This window comes from Scleropages formosus, chromosome 12, assembly GCF_900964775.1.
Source record: "Scleropages formosus chromosome 12, fSclFor1.1, whole genome shotgun sequence".
NCBI classification, from domain to species: Eukaryota; Metazoa; Chordata; class Actinopteri; order Osteoglossiformes; family Osteoglossidae; genus Scleropages; species Scleropages formosus.
In genome coordinates, this window is record NC_041817.1 from 26267398 (window position 1) to 26285432 (window position 18035).

The window sequence follows — 18035 nt, forward strand, 5'->3', positions numbered from 1 at the left end:
GGGCCAAGCCAAACACATTTTGTCATAGCTAGAAATTGTTACCTTTCACAGACATATAATGTTTCAAAGCAGCGGGGAATGTGTGTCAACATTATCTATTATAACAGAGCGCAGGAAGGTGGGAGGCGCGCGGTAATGCTGACCGTCGCTGGGCCTCGGCTTTCCAGGAGCACGGAGCCAGAGCCCTCAGATGGTTCCCTTGTGATTTGCTGTGTCAAGAACCTGGCACCCGGACACCCCCGGCCCCCCGTCACCTACACCGCCCCCACTCGCCACTCTGTCTCCCCCGCTCTCTCTCTCTTTCTCTCTCGACCAACTCAAACCCAAATCTCTCCACGACCTGCTGCCTACTTCTCCTTCTTCCAGCCAACCGTCTGCAAACTGGAACGTTTTTTTTTTTTCCTCTTTTTTCAGAGACACGAAGAATGATGTCTCCACCAGCTTGAAGAAAAGAAACAAAAACATATGAGCGGCCCAGGATGATTGGGGTACTCCTACGTTGGGAGCCAAACAACCTTGCCATCTGACAATGTTTAGCAAAAGGGAGGAGGTCTTTCCTAGAACGGTGCCTTGATAGCGGATTCTCGCCGTTTTTGCTGGTTTCGTGTTGTTTGTCTGGGGTTGGCTGTGCCCTTTGTCGACCATGAGTCTTGTCGGTCTCACTGGGGCCTGTTATCGACTGCCAAAGTGACATCGCCGCAAAGGTGGCAGAGAGAGCGCTTTGCCAGAAACTCCGTGTTTGTTCACTAAATGTAAGGCAAAGGGTAACTGTAAATTCAGCTCCATTTCTTAGGGACACCAAGCCATATTTGAATTCCCCAGGAGGGGTTCAGCCCTTTCCACATTCACGAAACGAGATCTCCGGCCTGTTTACATGTCAGAAATGAGAGCTTTATGCATCCCTCGCCACCGAACCGGAACCTTAGTACAATTTGATATGAGGAGCTATAAAACTCACGCTTATCTCACAATTAAAAGACATGATGGAAGACATATATTTTGGAGTCTGTACAACCACAAAACAAAAGAGTATAGACAGCATATCTCACAAGGCTCAAGTTCTTGCCGAGCAACACTGAGCAGTTATCCAGTTTTTGCTTGGACATGATATGAGCAGCTTCGCTATGACAGGGTTTGCCAGACATGATAAAATGACTGTGGTGGTAATAAAGCAATTCTTGACACAGGTGATGGTGGTTCTTGGACCTCTTACTTGGAAACAGAACCCTGTGTGATCAGATCTTGGATCAGACCCCAAGTCGGAGACCATGGACATGATGGCTTCGCTTCCTGGACAGACAGCGGTATAACAACTTCTCACATACTGGGGGGACCAACAAAATATTACAAAGAGCACTCTGTGAATTTAAACACAAATGCCGAGGGTTCACGTCAGGTTTGCTTGAGTACTGGCTTGCTCGCCATGATAAAGTGCCATGTGACCTGCGCCATGTGACTTACAGTGAGGCAACAGGAGGAAACAAGCAGCTGTGACGTATAGAACAGCATGTGAGATCTTCACAATAAAATACTGAGAATTTGTGTGTGACCGTCTCTCTGTATTTACATTTTTTGCAACTTGATTCAGGTGTACCTGAATTTCTGCTGTATGGCATGGTACATAAGAGAGACAAATGGTCTAAATTGCAGTTGTGTTATGAGTCCAGCAGGGAGCTACGATGTATGTGTGTATGTATGTATGTGTAAATATATATAACCACTTACAACCTTGTCCTCTCACAATGGACAATATGGAAAATTTTTAATTTTATGGGAATTCACAACAAGAACTCACAAAACTCATCCCCACTTTGTGTGTGAACAAGGCCACAATTTTGTGGCCAAGTGTGCTTGCAGATACTAGGAGTTGGACGTGGTGGGTGCTCGCACGTACACAGTAACCATAACAGGAGAACCTCAAAGAAATAGGGAAACCGTATTTTGTAAATATAATAGAGATGAGCCACGTCTATTCAATTTCTTCACTGGTACTTTCTTGGCTGACAGCAGCAACCTTGCCAAACAGATATCTGGATTCTTTAGGATAACTGTCCTTCTTGTATATTTATATGTCAGCCTGAACATGAAACTGAAGAAGAGTGAAAAGCTGTGGTTCACAAGAAGCAGTTCTCTTTCAGAGTTCCCCAAAACGTGATCCTTTACCAGGGGATGAAAAGGATCCCTCTCTCTCTGCGTCGAGGTTGCTGGCAGCAGCGTCTCCTTCGCTTGGCACCAGCCAGCCTTCGCCACACTGTTTGGTTGTCCGTGCCCGCGGTACCGCAAGTGGCCCACGGACTGCAAAACATGGCCTGAGTTGACTCTGCTACGTCTCGCGGCGTCTCGCGGCACGACAGTCTGCTGTGCCTCTACTGGTCTGAATGCGGCGAGTAAAGAGAAAAGTTAAACTCATTTACAGGCGGCAGGAGAGAAGATGTTGGGCCTGAAAGGAAGGAGTAGGTACGAGTGAACTGTTAGTCTGAGAATCTTCACAGTTTTGTGATAAAACAATAGAGCAACAGCCTTTGCTGCACACAAGGAGCAATAACAACAAGAAAAGCAATAGGGCCCCCTGGTTGGTTGCTCTGCTCCCTTGTACTCAAATACTGAGGTTCAAATCCCACCTCCTGCTGCTGTAGCCTTGATCAGTGTACTTACCTGGAATTGATACAGCTGAAATTACCCTGATGTGTAAACCACTGTAACATGCTTTGGTGAAAAGTGTCGGATGAATAACTAAATAACGATAGTACTCAATTTCGTTGTGGGTTACTAAATTTCATTACGTATCAACTTTATATTAGTCAATTATATCAAAAGCAATTATTTCAGACATTTTGCATTATTCCTATACAAATTGAATTATATTAATTTCCCATCATGCCTTTCACCGGTAGCCATTCTTTCAGCCAAAATTCGTTAGATGCACGTAAACTTTTCCTATTCCTTAATTATAACAGGAGCAGTGTGGTCGCTTTGCTTTATTCTCATTCTAAAGGCTTGCCATAAGTTATCTGCAGCATTAATTTCCCTTCATGCCTTACCTGCTGATTGTAGGTTATGTACTGGCACAGGGGCGAGGACTCGTGTCACGGCCTGCGTGTAGATAGGAGGCGCCGCGCTCTCCGGCTTCAAAAGCTGACCTTTAGCAATTCCCATCTAACAGAGTCACACAGGAATATAAATAACCAACGAAGTGGGGAGAGCAGCTTACAAAAGTGAACTGTTTTCTCACGCGGGCCTCCTCCACGACATGAGTGATGATATATATTGTGGATACGACGAGCTGCAGTGACTTAATGCAACACAGGGGAATACACTTTACCGCCGCCTTGTAAACGTCTCACACTGATGTTTTCAATTATAATGACTCAGAATTGGGACTCTACCCTTGATGCCTAAAATAAGTAAAGCCCTCTATACTCCGACGCTCTCAGATTTAGTGCCTTTTCGCCAAGTCATAACTCAGATGCTAAATGGGAGTGCATGCTGTTTCGGGGGAGAGCTCGGAGGTGAACCACACCAAAGGAGGCTCCGTTCGACCAGCCAAAACCACTCGTCTGCTAATGTGGACTCGGAGGGGCCTTTCAGGACCAGATAACCCTGAATTTAACTGACAATGGCACGTCCCTCACATTATATTTGACTAAATGTAATAGCATCCATCTCTCTGTCTTCAGTGATCCGGGGCCTGTTTCGACGCACTTGACGGGATGCCAGTCCATCACAGGGCACTTAAGTGTAATACTCTTGACTAAATGTTAGACTGTGGACACAGCGGTTTCGTTCACAAAAGCAGGTCTGTTTCAAACGGACATCTTGATTTTCCTTTGATTCCAATCGGGGGAAACAACTTTAGTCAGTTAATGTGTTCTGGCTGCCATGCTAGTCGAATGCTTCGCAACATATGAAGGGCAGTACCACCCTGGTGGGATGAGTGCCAAAACACTTAGAAGATGAAATCCTACACCTAACCTCCAACAGATGGCTACTTTTTATACCTCCTTCTATATGAGATGTGTTACTGCACTATTAATGAGTTGCAAATTAAAGTGAATTGTGGATGCGGCAAATTTTAGGGGAATTTGCTATCCCGAAAGGTATGACCGTATATTAGCAGAGCTTTTGGGTCATTCTGTGCCGGTGCCATAAAAATGATCCACGCCTGCTGCCTTTTCCCAAGATGACTTCTGTTTATTATTTGTACAAGATAATATTGCATTTTAGACTGCAGTTAGATACATTTCATGATTGCAAAGTGCAAAACAATGACAAGGATTCATCAGTTTCATTCCTTGAGTTTCTCTATCATTATTAGCGAAAAAGGTTGAACCAAAGGATGACAGACTTTCATAAAGTCCATCTTCCTCCTACCGGCCTAATATGGCGTGAAGTGGGGTCCAGTCAGTCCAAAATATCGTATAGTTTTTTTTTTTTTGTTAACGTTTCGACATGGTAGTTTGTAAGCGATTCTTTAACAGTCTGGGTTAATTTCACAGACTGACCAGCCACTCAAGAGAAAAATTACTAAAGATCATTATGCCATGTTAGAAGATGGCACAGTTTTTATGACTTTCCTAATCAAATCTCCATTTATGATATAAATATTTTTCATTTCAGTCATTTTGAAACATTTTCTGTTCCGCTTTGTTGTTTCCTCCCCTTTTTTGTAAGTTCTGGAAAACATCTTTAAAAAGTAATATTATAATAATACATGTCCATGCATGTATGGACTATAGTTACTTTTGTCTTTAAAAGTTTGAAAAGACAAAAATATAGTCAATATTTTTTTCTTCTTGACAGGTTTATGTCTCTATTCTGTAAACACCCAGCACCGGGAAGAACTGCATTTTGGGGATGTTCATGAAATTTACCATCAATGTGGTACTTTCGAACTTTGAGCTGGTTTACTCCCAGTCCAGTCCCCTGGCTCCTCTCACACACTGCTTAGACATCTTTATGTAGACCTCTCTGATGTTTCTCCATCCTCATGCCCAGCATCTTGGAGCAGCACAGGGGTCGACACTTCCGGTGCTCATATTAAAATGAAAATATTCACAGGTGGCCTCTGCCGTTCTCAGAATGAAAGATAACATGATAACAGGGATGTCTGGAATGTGTGATTACTTTTTGTTGTCATAGTTACTCGGGATTAGCCTTCTTTTCTAAAAAGATAAATTGTAAAGCAAGAGAAGATTGCGGAGATATCGCAAGAAATTGGCGATATTACCAAAAAGCAGCATGACTGACTATGTGAAATTTTACACCCAAAACAAATGCAGCTTTTTCCTGTAAAACCATTATGGGAGGCCACAGACATCAGCGGGCCTCCGAGTTTGCTTAGCGGTTGCCCTTCTGGCTACTTTAAGGACCAAGGACAAGCAAACTTTATATCCGCTGGAAAAAAAGTTACATGTACTAGGACTCCGGCCAGAAGATGATTTAATAGATGATTTAATAGTGAGCGGAGAATTTCTTGCGGTTACCATATTGAACTGCATATTAGGAAGTTTGCTGAACAGACTGAGCAAAGTGAACACAAAGGTTTTTTGGCTTTAGATTTCTGGTGTGAGACAGACTCAGTGGGTATGTACTATGGTAAAGTATGACAGAAGTGTATGTGTGACATGACAAGCTATTGCAATAAATTTGTTATGTAGACTTGATCGATATAATTTAACATTCTAAGAGTCGGCATGCGTGGGCATTTATGCACGTGTGCATTTCAGATCCTTGTTTGGTATTATATACATATATTTCTGTGTTTCACTCTACTTCCAGTGGTGGAACATGAGTTTGGAGGTTACCTTTCACATCTTAGTGGCCTTTTACAATAGATAGGGCCACTTTGTTTGAATATCAGAGCCCTGCATGCGCTTCCTTCCGGAGTGAGGCCCGCTGATAAGTGCCCCCACCCTCCTGCGAACGGCACTATCGGGCAGTGCTGAAGAAACACCCGGAGGGTCGGGGAGCCCGCAGCAAAGCGGCTTGCGTGCAGCCACCAGAGAGTCACATCCTCCCAGCTTTTCCCCTGAAAAAATCAAGCATCACCTTATTGTTTCCTTGCCGAGATTAGGCGTCCGCTTCCTGAGGACAGCCTGAGAGGTGCAATCAAGTGGCGTGTTGGGGGCGGGGCGGCCACGAGGCCCATCCGAACTGATGGAAGAGAAGGAGAGCAGCTAGATATGGGTGGGCCCCGCAGGAGCCGCTTCCTGCCCCGTGAAGAACAGAGTGGAGACCTTCTCCAGCGTTATCTCTGACATGCAGCTTCAGCCCTCCTCGTCTACCGGTGGATCCAAGAGCCGAGTGCTGCCCCAGGGAATCGGCAGGATGACCCCCAGAACCCTGCCCGAGTCCCCTGTCCCCATGCAGACACACGCACTCCTCAGCAGAAGGTCCCGTCGCAAAGCCACTGTTGCTGCCTTTGAGCTCTGTTTAGTCAGGTGACCTCAGAGGGGAACCACCGGTCAGGGGTGCTACCTCCCTCCATGGCTCCTCATACCAGCTCTCAAACCATTGGCCTGACAGGAGCTCAGATGCTCTGATGGCCCCATCTGATGTTTAGAGCCTCACTCCACCTTTTTTATTGGTCTTGCTTTTGCCTCAATATGGTCCTTGAAGGTGGAGAGCACTAAGGATCTCAGAGATCTCAGTTCTTCAAAGATCTCTTACAATTGAAGGACTTGGCTTTGAATCTCACTGTTACTCTAGTACCCTTCAAGAAGGTACTTTTTCTTCAGTTCACAGTCAAAATAACCCAGCTGTATAAATGGGTAAAACATTATAAGTAGCTCGATACGCAAACCTCACAATGTAGGTCACTTTGGTGAAAGGCCTTAGCTGAAGGAATAAATAAAATTGAAAAAGATACATTTTCTGCCTGTAGTTGTTGTCATGTTTTATTGATTAACGATAAACAATTAATAATTAATGACTGATTAGTAACATGGCAGGAAATATCATTTTTAATGTGTTTAGATGTTTCCTGCTTGAGCTGTTAGGTGAGGTGGAAGCACAGATGCACCTGCCTGGTCGTCTTTTTCAAAGCTCAGTTCTCATCATCAGTGAGTAAACTGGTCTCCTGTGGAGTTACACCTCATTGTTCTGCAAAGCAAAGTACCTCTAATACAAGAATTCCTTTCATGAGCTGTGAAGTTCAAACATTTTTGGAAGATATTTTGGAACAGAATTTTTCAGCCACTTAGTTTGAGCCTCGATATGTTTGACCCCGGTCTACAGACAGTCATTCAAAGTGGACATTACCTGGTCAGTAGAGAGACGGCCCAAATAGACATTACCCTGTCCAACAGACACACACACACCGATATATATGTCCCCCCACACACACTTTCTGAACCGCTTGTCCCATACAGGGTCACGGGGAGCCGGAGCCTAACTCAGGGCGTAAGGCTGGAGGGGAAGGGGACACACCCAGGATGGGACACCAGTCCATCACAAGGCATCCCAAGCAGGACTTGAACCCCAGACCCACCAGAGAGCAGGACCTGGTCCAACCCACTGCACCACCACACCCCAGGTATATGTATGTATATATATATATCATACATACACACTTACCCACATATGGTGTGTGTGTGTGTATATATATATATATATACACGCGCGCGCACGCACGCACGCACGCACGCACGCATTTTCGGAACCGCTTGTCCCATACGGGGTCGCGGGGAACAGGAGCCTACCCGGCAACACAGGGCGTAAGGCCAGAGGGGGAGAGGACACACCCAGGACGGTACGCCAGTCTGCCGCAAGGCACCCCAAGCGGGACTCGAACCCCAGACCCACCAGAGAGCAGGACCAGGTCCAACCCACTGCGCCACCGCACCCCCCTATTATATATATTAGGCTCCGGTTCCCCGTGACCCCATATGGGACAAGCGGTTCTGAAAATGTGTGTGTGTGTGCGTGTGTGTGTGTGTGTATATACATACATATACCTGGGGTGTGGTGGCGCAGTGGGTTGGACCAGGTATATATATATGGTATATATATAGTGTATATATACACCATATATATATACCATATATATATATATATATATATATATACACACCATATGTGGGTAAGTGTGTATGTATGATGCTTAGTTAAATGCTTAGCTATTGTTAAATAGTAAAAATAATGATGGCAATAATAATATACTCTTTACAGATAGCAATGTTATGTTACTGTTATTCTAACTGATGAGCTACAGTTTAATAATAGCTGGAATATTGCCCCTGTTGAGGAGGACAGGCTAGTTAGTCGACTCTCAAACTGTGCTTAATGGGTTCTCACTCTGAGTGCTTAAATAGTCTTTACAAAGTTAATGGGATTTACATCTGAGGTCTGTGCTATTAATGCTGCCCAGACAATTGCGGTCGGCCAGAGTCAAGTGTTATTAACCTTTAGCCCGATGAAATCTCACCCGTGTTTCAGGTGACATTCCTGAGACGTGCTGAGAATGGCAAGCAGGCGGTGCAGAATGGAACTGTGGAGGAGTGACGTTCCTCATGTTCTCCCTTCATCTGGGTGGGCCTTTCTCTGGGTAGCACCTCCCCCCAAGGCTGTAACGCGGCAAACCCGTCTTCGAAAGCACCGGGAGCCGAGCGAAGGGTGTTGGGGACTCTCTGATGGGGGTATCAGAAAGCCCCGGGTGTGTCAAAAGGCCACCAGACAGGGGTTCGGTGGACTTCTCAGGTCACATGGCGCACGGTGCTGTCTGACCACCACCGTGACCAACTGTGCGTCCTGTGCGCCATGAAAAAATATGGCAGTGCTCTGCGAGCTGCATGTGCGCAGCGTGATATAAATATCAGTATAAATCTTGGGTTTACATTGTTGTTGGCCTCATCTCCCTCCGGCCTCTACCGTAGGGAACAGGATTAGTTTGAAACGTGGAGCCGGAGATCAGACAAAGCTGATAGCTGTGTAGTCGGGATATGGAGGTATTAAACCGCCTGGTGCACTTGGCAGCTTTCCCAGCGGTGTTACACACACACACACACACACACACACACACACACACACACACACACAGGTGTACAGGTACATGTGCTTCAGCTTTTCCCTGATAGCCTCCAGGCCAAACAAGGCGCAGAAAAGTGGCGACAGGTGCCAAACTTTGCGTTTCTGCTCGTGGTGGGCGATCCCAGAGCATTAGTCACCAGGGGGGCTCTCATGGACGTTCTCATAACCAGAAAGGTACCTTGATCTCTGAATGAGACACTTGGTTTACCTTAAGCTCGAGGGACAGCTGTATTTAAGGGCCAGTTATGCTAATCAGTTCAGGATCTTTGCATAGGAAACCTCCCATCATGCTTAAAGTACAACAGCTTACCGTACTCTCTCTAAGAGCGGCGCATCTGGTTCTCCTCGTAAGGTGTGAGGAGGTGTCCGGGTGTGCCGGGAGGCTAGTTTTGGAGCAGCGGGTCAGACACAAAGACAGATCTGACTCAAAAAGGGAGCCATGCCAGCGCTCTGTAGCGGACCTCCTTCTTTCCTCTATGCCCTTCGCTTGCACCCCCTCCTGCCCAGAAACAGAGTAAAAGGCCAAAAGAGGCTCCGACAAAAGAGAAAGGGGGATGGGGAATGGGGCCGGGTACAAAGCAGCCCTTTGTTATCTTAAGTCAGAAGGTGTGATAGGTCGCGCTAAGGGGCCACGGTATCCTGGCACCTCCCACCACCGGACGGGAGGCTGCCGTGCAATGTGGGATGGGGGGGTGTCCCCAGGTTCGTGTCGCCAAAGCGAGGGGGGGCATCGCTGCGGACGGAGCAGAAAGGTTCTCGCTGATTTTCCCGAACCTTGCAAACTATAAATCTGACTGATTACTCTGCACTCTTTTGCTTGACTGAGCTTTTACAATCAGACGCGGCGGCTAACAATGCAGCCCTGATGAATCAAACATCCATGGCATTAGTTTCACCTAGCTGCCTCTTTCCCAGGCACCGCGCCGCTTTGTCCAGCCCTGTTTGATGAGGAAAACTCCTGACACTCAGTGCACCTATTGATAAACAACCCCATAATGAGGGGCCCCAAGAAGAAGCCCATGGATGCGCTAAAATCTCCACTAACGGGACTGTCAGGTTAAGGTACCCCCACATGGGCTGCTCATATCTTCGAAAACTTAATGTTCTTTTCATGTCCTGCTGCAGTGATTTGGGGGGAAAAAATCCACGTTTCTGTGCGGTAATTTTCACTCAGATCTTTTTCCACTGTTTGTTTAAACATTTTTTAATGAAGGAAAACATCTCCAGATTTTGACAAGGACAGGTTTGATTCAGGTGGAGGACAGAAGCGCGTCCCTTGAGGAAAGGTGCAGGTTGCAAATGCTGCATCTCCCCTTTGTCTCAACGGTCACATACTGTACATTTGCCACCCACCAGCAGGATCCCAGAGAGCAGCAATAAATAAATAAATAAAGTCTTTGAACGACGCACGCCACACACATCTCCACCTCAACCAGACAGCAGGGACAATGAGTGGCGGAGTGCGCAGGGTTTGGCAGCAGATCAAAGCCCAGCGTCTCAGACTCTTTGTGGGACAAACACCTATTTGTCACTGCAGAGAGCGGCACACGGAGTCGAGCGACAGCAACACATCTGCTAATCTAAAGCATTGCTTTCTTCAGTACCGTTCCACAAAACAGAGTAAATCCCTGCTAATGTTTCTTCTTTTCGGTGGGTTGGACCACAGTCCTCCTCTCCGGTGGGTCTGGGGTTTGAGTCCCGCTTGGGGTGCCTTGCGAGGGACTGGCGTCCCGTCCTGGGTGTGTCCCCTCCCCCTCCGGCCTTGCGCCCTGTGTTACCGGGTAGGCTCCGGTTCCCCGTGACCCCATATGGGACAAGCGGTTCAGAAAATGTGTGTGTGTGTGTTTCTTCTTTTGCGTTCCTTTATAAGAATTGTTCTTTAAAAATCCAGTTTTAACAATGACCCAGTACTCTCACCTGTAACACATGAAGTAAAAAGCAGAGGGAGTGGCAAAACGGACTGGTATGGAAAATGGGTGGGGCCAAAACTGGGTGGGGCTACATTGTGGGTGGGGCTAGAGAGTGGGTGAGGCTTCAGACTGAATGAAATGCAGTTTACATCATTTTGGAGAAAAGCATCTGCTAAGACTGGGTGTGGCCTCAAACTGGGCGGTGCTACAAAGTGACCAATGACTCCAGTGAGGCCTCTTCACACACCATTATGTCACCGGATTCTCATCAGGACCCTAGAACTTTATGAGGGGTCAGAGATACAGCAGGTTTTTTACATTTATTTTATTTTGTTTCTCCACCTTCTCCACCTCTTTTCTCCATACGTGGCCCATGTCAGCTGGTGGTCTGTGGCTTTGGCGTCCAGGTTCTGCTGTGAAGACCACATGGTGGGGACTGCTGACGCAAACCATCGGCTCCGACCCACACAACCTTTCCTGTGCAGGCTTTCCCACCGTTTTTATTGTGCCTTCTGGTTTTGCTTTTGCTTTTAACAGCAGTTCATTTACTTTTTTTGGAGGTGAAGGCCTAACCGGCTATTTATCGTGAGAAATAGAAGAGAAGGTATATTATGTACGCCCTGGAGCACAGTGATTTAAAGTCCCAAAGTCAGAGCAAAATAGAATAATAATAATAATAATAATACACACACACATTTTCTGAACCGCTTGTCCCATACAGGATTAGCGGGGAGCCGGAGCCTAACCTGGGAACACAGGGAGTAAGGCTGGAGGGGAGGGGACACACCCAGGACAGGACACCAGGCTGTCAAAAGGCACCCCAAGCAGGATTCAAACCCCAGACCCACCGGAGAGCAGGACCTGGTCCAACCCACTGCACCACCGTGTCCCCCCTATAATAATAATAATAATAATAATAATAATAATAATAATAATAATAATAATTAATACATTTACATGTATTTATGTATCAGATGCTTTTCTCCAAAGCGACTTCCAATGAACTCTATTATCTGTTATCAGCCCATACACCTTATTCACCAAGGTGACTGTGATGGATATACAAAAATATACAAAATACATGGACATTTATTGCTTTTCTATTTTACTCCAGTGTTAATATGTGGTTCAGTGTCATTAACTAGGTTTCACCAATTTTTACATTTCTTCAGAAAGTGGACATTGATCGTTCTTCCCTCTGCATCTTCATTTCTTCTGAAGGCACCCATAAGGTGTGGTATGTTGGCGGAGCTGGTGGGGTGGGAGGCACCACCCAGCTCTGTGTGCAGACGTAAAATCCAGAGAGATACATTCAGCCCGCAGGACCGTAAGTGGAACCTCCTGTCGACTCGGTTTCAGTTACTGAACTCTTGAAATGGGGAGCGGCTGCTTTACTCTTGAGCAGGAACCTGATGGCAACTGCTCCTCTAAAAAAACCCGATGCCGAAAAGGTAAAATGTTTTACTCGTCTGTTTCTGCTGCAGCGTCTTCTGGTGAGGTAAAACAGGAGGTAAACCCAGGAGCGCGTAAAGGTGAGATTCCCTCCAGGGCGATGCCCCCCTCGGAGGTGAGACCCAAGGGGAGAGCTGGAGGGTTGTGTCAGTTTCTCACCTCCGGTTCCCCACGGGGACACAAAGCCCTGAGGGGCAGCAAGGAGGTAAAGAGGAAGTGACACGGAGCTTGAGGCACAGAGGGGCTTTCACCTGGTAGACTTATTTTTACCACGTCTTCTCGTTTCTGTTCGCGCCCTGAGATTCTTCTAGCTCTCACCATCCATGATCTCCATCTTCTGCTATTGCATCATTCTCGGCATCCCTCCAGGGAAGGGTTAGCCCTTCTGCAGAAATATACTACACATTATTTTCTAGTATACCGAAAGCACTGTCTTTCACGGAAGTAATGTGTTTGGTTAAAATTCCTAGTCCCCCCCAGCAACTCCCTTGGTAGCAGGTGCAGCTGATAGGGTGGTGGTTAGAGCTGCTGCCATCAGCTTTGATGGTTGCAGTTTTGAGTCCCCCTTCTGCTGTAGTTACTGTGAGCAGCATGTTTACCCTGATTTTTCCCAGTAAAACTACCCAGCTGTGGACCTGCAGTTGCTTTGGAGAAAAGTGTCAAAAAGCTGAATGAAAGTAATGTCAATGTGCTCTTGATTAAGGTACTCAACCTGAACTGATACAGTAAAAATTACCCAGATGGATCAGTCCCTTTTGAAGAAAATCAGGTAAATGAATAGAGTACATAGAGGTGCTGGGAGAGTAAAGCTCACTGACCCCCCAACCCCAGTGACAGCGCCGTTATCTGATCAAGACTTACTGTCCGGAGGCTTCTTCCTTTAACGCCCTGTGCCGCCGGCTGCGAAAACTGGGACAGTTTCATAAAGTGAATATGTTGCTGCTCTTTAATATAACAGATAGACCCTAGACTAATTTTAACATTTAAGTTAGTTTACATTCAAATGTGGTTAAACAGGGTGGCATGGCAGCACACGGGGGCACTGGTGCTTCAGCCCCTCAGCTGTGGGTTTCGACTTGGATTAAAATGCAGTTTGGTCTGTGGGGAGTTTCCATGTGCTCCTCAAGTTCATGTGAACCTGTTTCCACCAGGTGCTCTGGTTTCCTCCCACAGTCCAAAGGCAGGTCCTTCAGGTGAACTAGTCACTCTAAATTACCTGTGAAGTGTGTGTGTGTGTGTGTGTGTGTGTGTGTGTGTGTGTGTGTGTGTGTGTGTGTGTGGGGGGGGTGAGTATTTAGGATGTGCTTTGCCAACCGTTTGGTGACATTTTTGAAGGAAACGTCCCCATGAGGACAGTAAACCCTGAAGATGAGACCTTGTGAGAAACCACCAGAAAAATAAAATGCTTTTCTTATAAAATTAGAAAGTTAGTCAGAATCTTCAAATTACACATCCTCATTGTTGTTCTGTAACTCTCTGTGTGTGATTGTGGTTGCCCTTTCACTCATGGAAATCCCAAACTTTGTCTTGTTTGTTGTTTTTTGCTCTCCTTCTCTACCAGTTCACTCGGGACAGCAGGTGGCGCAGTGGTTAAAAGCATCATCTTGCAGTCAAAGCTCCTGGGTTTGAATCTCTCTCCTTCTGCAGCTCCCCTTACCAGAATTACCCTGGTGTATAAATGGATAAATAATGGTAAGTAGCTCAGTGCAGAAACCTCACTTTGTACAGTGTACATATGCAGATATAGGAATTAATAATAAATAACAATACAGACTACACTACAGCCCTAAAAAGTGCACTGAAACAATTAGATAAACAAATAAATAAACAACAGCTCGAAATGTAGTGGTTAGCAAAAGTGCTGCTTTTGCCCTAGAAGGTGTAGGTTTGAATCCCACCTCCAGCTGTACTACCCTTTAGCCAGGTACTTCTCCTATGATGCTCCCTAAAATTTCCCAGCTGTATAAATGGGTAAATACTGTAATAATCAGTACCTCACTGTACAAACCTCATGTTACACACATATGCACATGAAGTAATTAATAATGAAACAGACTACAGTACCACCCTTAATAGTGTACTTATATTAATAAATAAATTAAAGCTGGTAGTGTAGTGGTGAGAGCTGATTCTTTGGACCCAAAGGATGCAGGTTTGAATCTCTCCTCCAGCTGCAGTACCCTTGAGCAGGGTACTTACCCTAAAATTTTTCCGGTCAAATTACCCAGCTGTACAAATGGGCAAATAATTGTACGTCACTTTGGAGAAAAGCGTGTGCTAAACAAATAAATGTATGTAATGTAAATAAATAAATATAGGAAAAGACTTGTGTCCGACAGCCACCCACCTTTCGGACAGATTTTTAGTCTGGGGGGGGCTCAAGAAAAGGGCATCACCCTCTCCTCTTACCTTGTCCAGTAATTAGAGGCACACAGTCCCTTTCACCTCGTTCATACTGGGTTCTGGTGTGCGCCGTGTCGCTGGCCCTTTAATTAGGTTGAAAATGTTTACAACGTGGGATTGCTGAAATATCTTTTCACAGCCCAAGTGGATTATTGAACATATGGTTCGCCTTTAAAATAGTCCACTTGGGAACGCGTGGAACCCTTCATGGTCAAACGTCCCACTTTTGCCAAATCACACATGAGACGGTTCACTACTGTTATTATGGACGCTGCCCCCCCCCGACCTCGGCACTGGGTCTGGCGGGAACGTGCGGCCTCCTCGACGGCGCGGTCAGCGGCACGGCGCTGCGTAGGTGTGTGTCGCGCACTCCCTCGCCGGAGCGCGCTTGGCGTTTGCCGGAAGTGGGCCGCGTTGTGCGGCGGCCAGGAAAAAAATGTATAAATAAAATAAAACTAAACAAATGAAACAACACAGAGTGTGATAAACATGGGTTGAAACTTATTTTATTATTAATACTATGTGCGCTGAGCAGCTCTTGGGAAAATCCACGAGAATTAAGCGGACGAGGCTGAGAAGTAATAGTTGCGTGACTGAAATGTGAAAGACCCCGGAAATTGATGTTTCGTCAAGAACAGGTGAATGAAAACACCTGTGTGGTGACACCTGTACGGCAACACCTGGCAGAACTTGTTCTGTTTCTTTGCTTCCGTGTCTCCGTGTCCAGCAGAGGCCGAATAGCCGCTGATGCCTGTGGGGCAACACCTCTTCCAGGAGGTGACGCAATGGTTAAAACCCAGGTTTCAGTTCCCTCTCTTGCATGATCAAAGTACTTACCCTACAGCTATACAGTAAAAATTACCCTGCTGTGTGAGTGGGTATATCACTGTAAGCAGCTTAATGTAAAAATGTAACGTCGCAAGTCACTTCGTACAAATACCGTAATTATTAATTATTTACTATTTAAGAGCTGAGTAACAGACATATCAAGTGAAGGCACACCACAATATGAGCTTCCTCAGAACTTTCTGGAACCTTTGTCTCAGTCCAAAGATTTACATGTATCAATTTAGCTGATGCATTTGCACAGTTTCATTCTACCTACAATTTTTTACCCATTTTTACAGTTGGGTAATTTTTGCTGGAGCAATTCAGGGGAGGTACCCTACTCAAGAGCAGAGATTCAAACCTGTGGGTCCAGAAGTAGCAGCGCTTACCACTACACTAACAGGTATCCCCAGCTTCTCTCCAATTTCTCCCCAATTTCTCCACAATTTCTCCTCAATTTCTTCCCAATTTCTTGCCATCCCACACTTCCCAGCTGTTCCGAGTGAAAAAATGAAATCGATCTCATAGGTGCGTTCAACCAAGAGCGGCCCTTCGCTCGCACCACCTTACCGCGATGTCACAACGTCCACCGCGTTTAAAGTCGGCCTCTGCGATGTCGCAACGGCGAACCTTGTGCAACATTAATCAGTTTCAGCTTTATACAGAAAGTGGATGTGCAACAGGCCGAATGAGCAGAAGATGGTCTTTCATGGGATTGTGATGACTCAACCTGTCTCACTTCTCTGTTGTTTTTCCTAGAGTTTGTACCGCAGTATCAGCACTAACACCTTCACTGCACTCTGTGGACTTCTGTATTTACCGTCCATGAACTCTGTGTTGTCGGACTTCTGCTTTTTTCCTCTTCCATCGACCACATGTTCTGTCTTGTTGCTTCTGCTATTCTGCGAAGAGCCACTTTGCAGCACGAATTCTTGGGGATCATCATATGATATTAAAAAAAGGCTGAGATTGTACAACACGTGTGACACACGTTGTTCTGACATGCCCTGAAGAAGCTGTGCTGGTCAAAAAGGACAAAATGTATCGACACCTTTTAGAGATCGGATACAACAATTATTCAAATAATTTATTTTTTATTTTTATATCCTGCCAAACATTTTATCCAAACTAACCGGGCTGCTCAGCAAAAAGCCGTCATGTTGAAATGAAAAGTTTTCCGGTTTTCCGACTGATACCTTTTATAGAGAACTTAGAGTGGGCAACCATATAGGGTAAGGATTAAAAAAAAAAAAAACAATGTAAAAACTTTTGTCATTCTCAAGCGTTAATTGAACAAGTATTCTTGTTCATCCCTTCTGGGTACGCCTCACAAAGCTGAAACATCAAAACGTAAAAAATGCTGTTTTTTGTGAGTCCCAGATAGCCTCTCCCAATCTGGTACTTTGGAGCCCCTGGGGATCTGCCCCTTTTCCAAAGAAAAGAATCCATCGCAGAACATGATAAGTCTCGTGTTCAAGGCTAACAAATGTGGTGCAATTAATAACGTGGTCACTCCTTTGTGCGGCGCCGCGTTTGAATTTGACGAGAGCTGCGCAAGGAGGGGAAAAAAAAAAAAAATCAATATTTATTTGATGTTAGCATTTGTTTCTCAGCAATCTGTTACAGCGCGGCCTCTCCCCGCGTCCCCCTTTACATATGCTGAGAAAACATCTGAAGTGTTTTGATTTGAGGAACACCGAAGAAACTGGGCCCTTTTTGGCTGCGAGGCCCTGTAGCGAGTGTAAACCAAACTCATTTTCCATGTCTGACTCTCCCCGAGATCACACACGCCTCTCGGCTCGCTCTGTTCTTTAATTGTCCGTCAGGCTGTCATGTTCCGTGCTCCTCGCGAGCGACGCCGCTACACGCAGTGACATAATATCTGCGCCGTTGTGATCGTAACATCAGAAAGGCAGGTCCCATTGAGAAATGCTCCTCACAATGCGCACTGCTGGGAGGGGGGGGGTGGGATGGAGGATTTTGCACGCGGGGCTCGAGAACACACACTCTCTAGTAGCGCTCACTGTAGACACCCCCCCCCCCCAATACCGACTACACATCACACACACACACACACACACACACACACATTTTCTGAACCGCTCGTCCCATACGGGGTCGCGGGGAACCGGAGCCTACCACACATCAGTTGTGTCCTAATACTTGTCATTTCATTCGTAATTACAGAGGTTCCCGGTGTTTCTAGGTGGAATTTCGACTCAATTTCCGAAATCTCTTCAATTGTATCGGTGCCTTTTGGAGCAGATTATTTCCAAAAATGTTTGTTTAAAGCCCTGGAGTCTCGTTCGGAACACGTACAGATCAAAACAGATGCGCTATGAGGGCAACGCAGCGTTATGACTGCGCACGACTCTCGGTTATGATTAAGTGTTTTCCCTGTGAGCTCGTGAACGT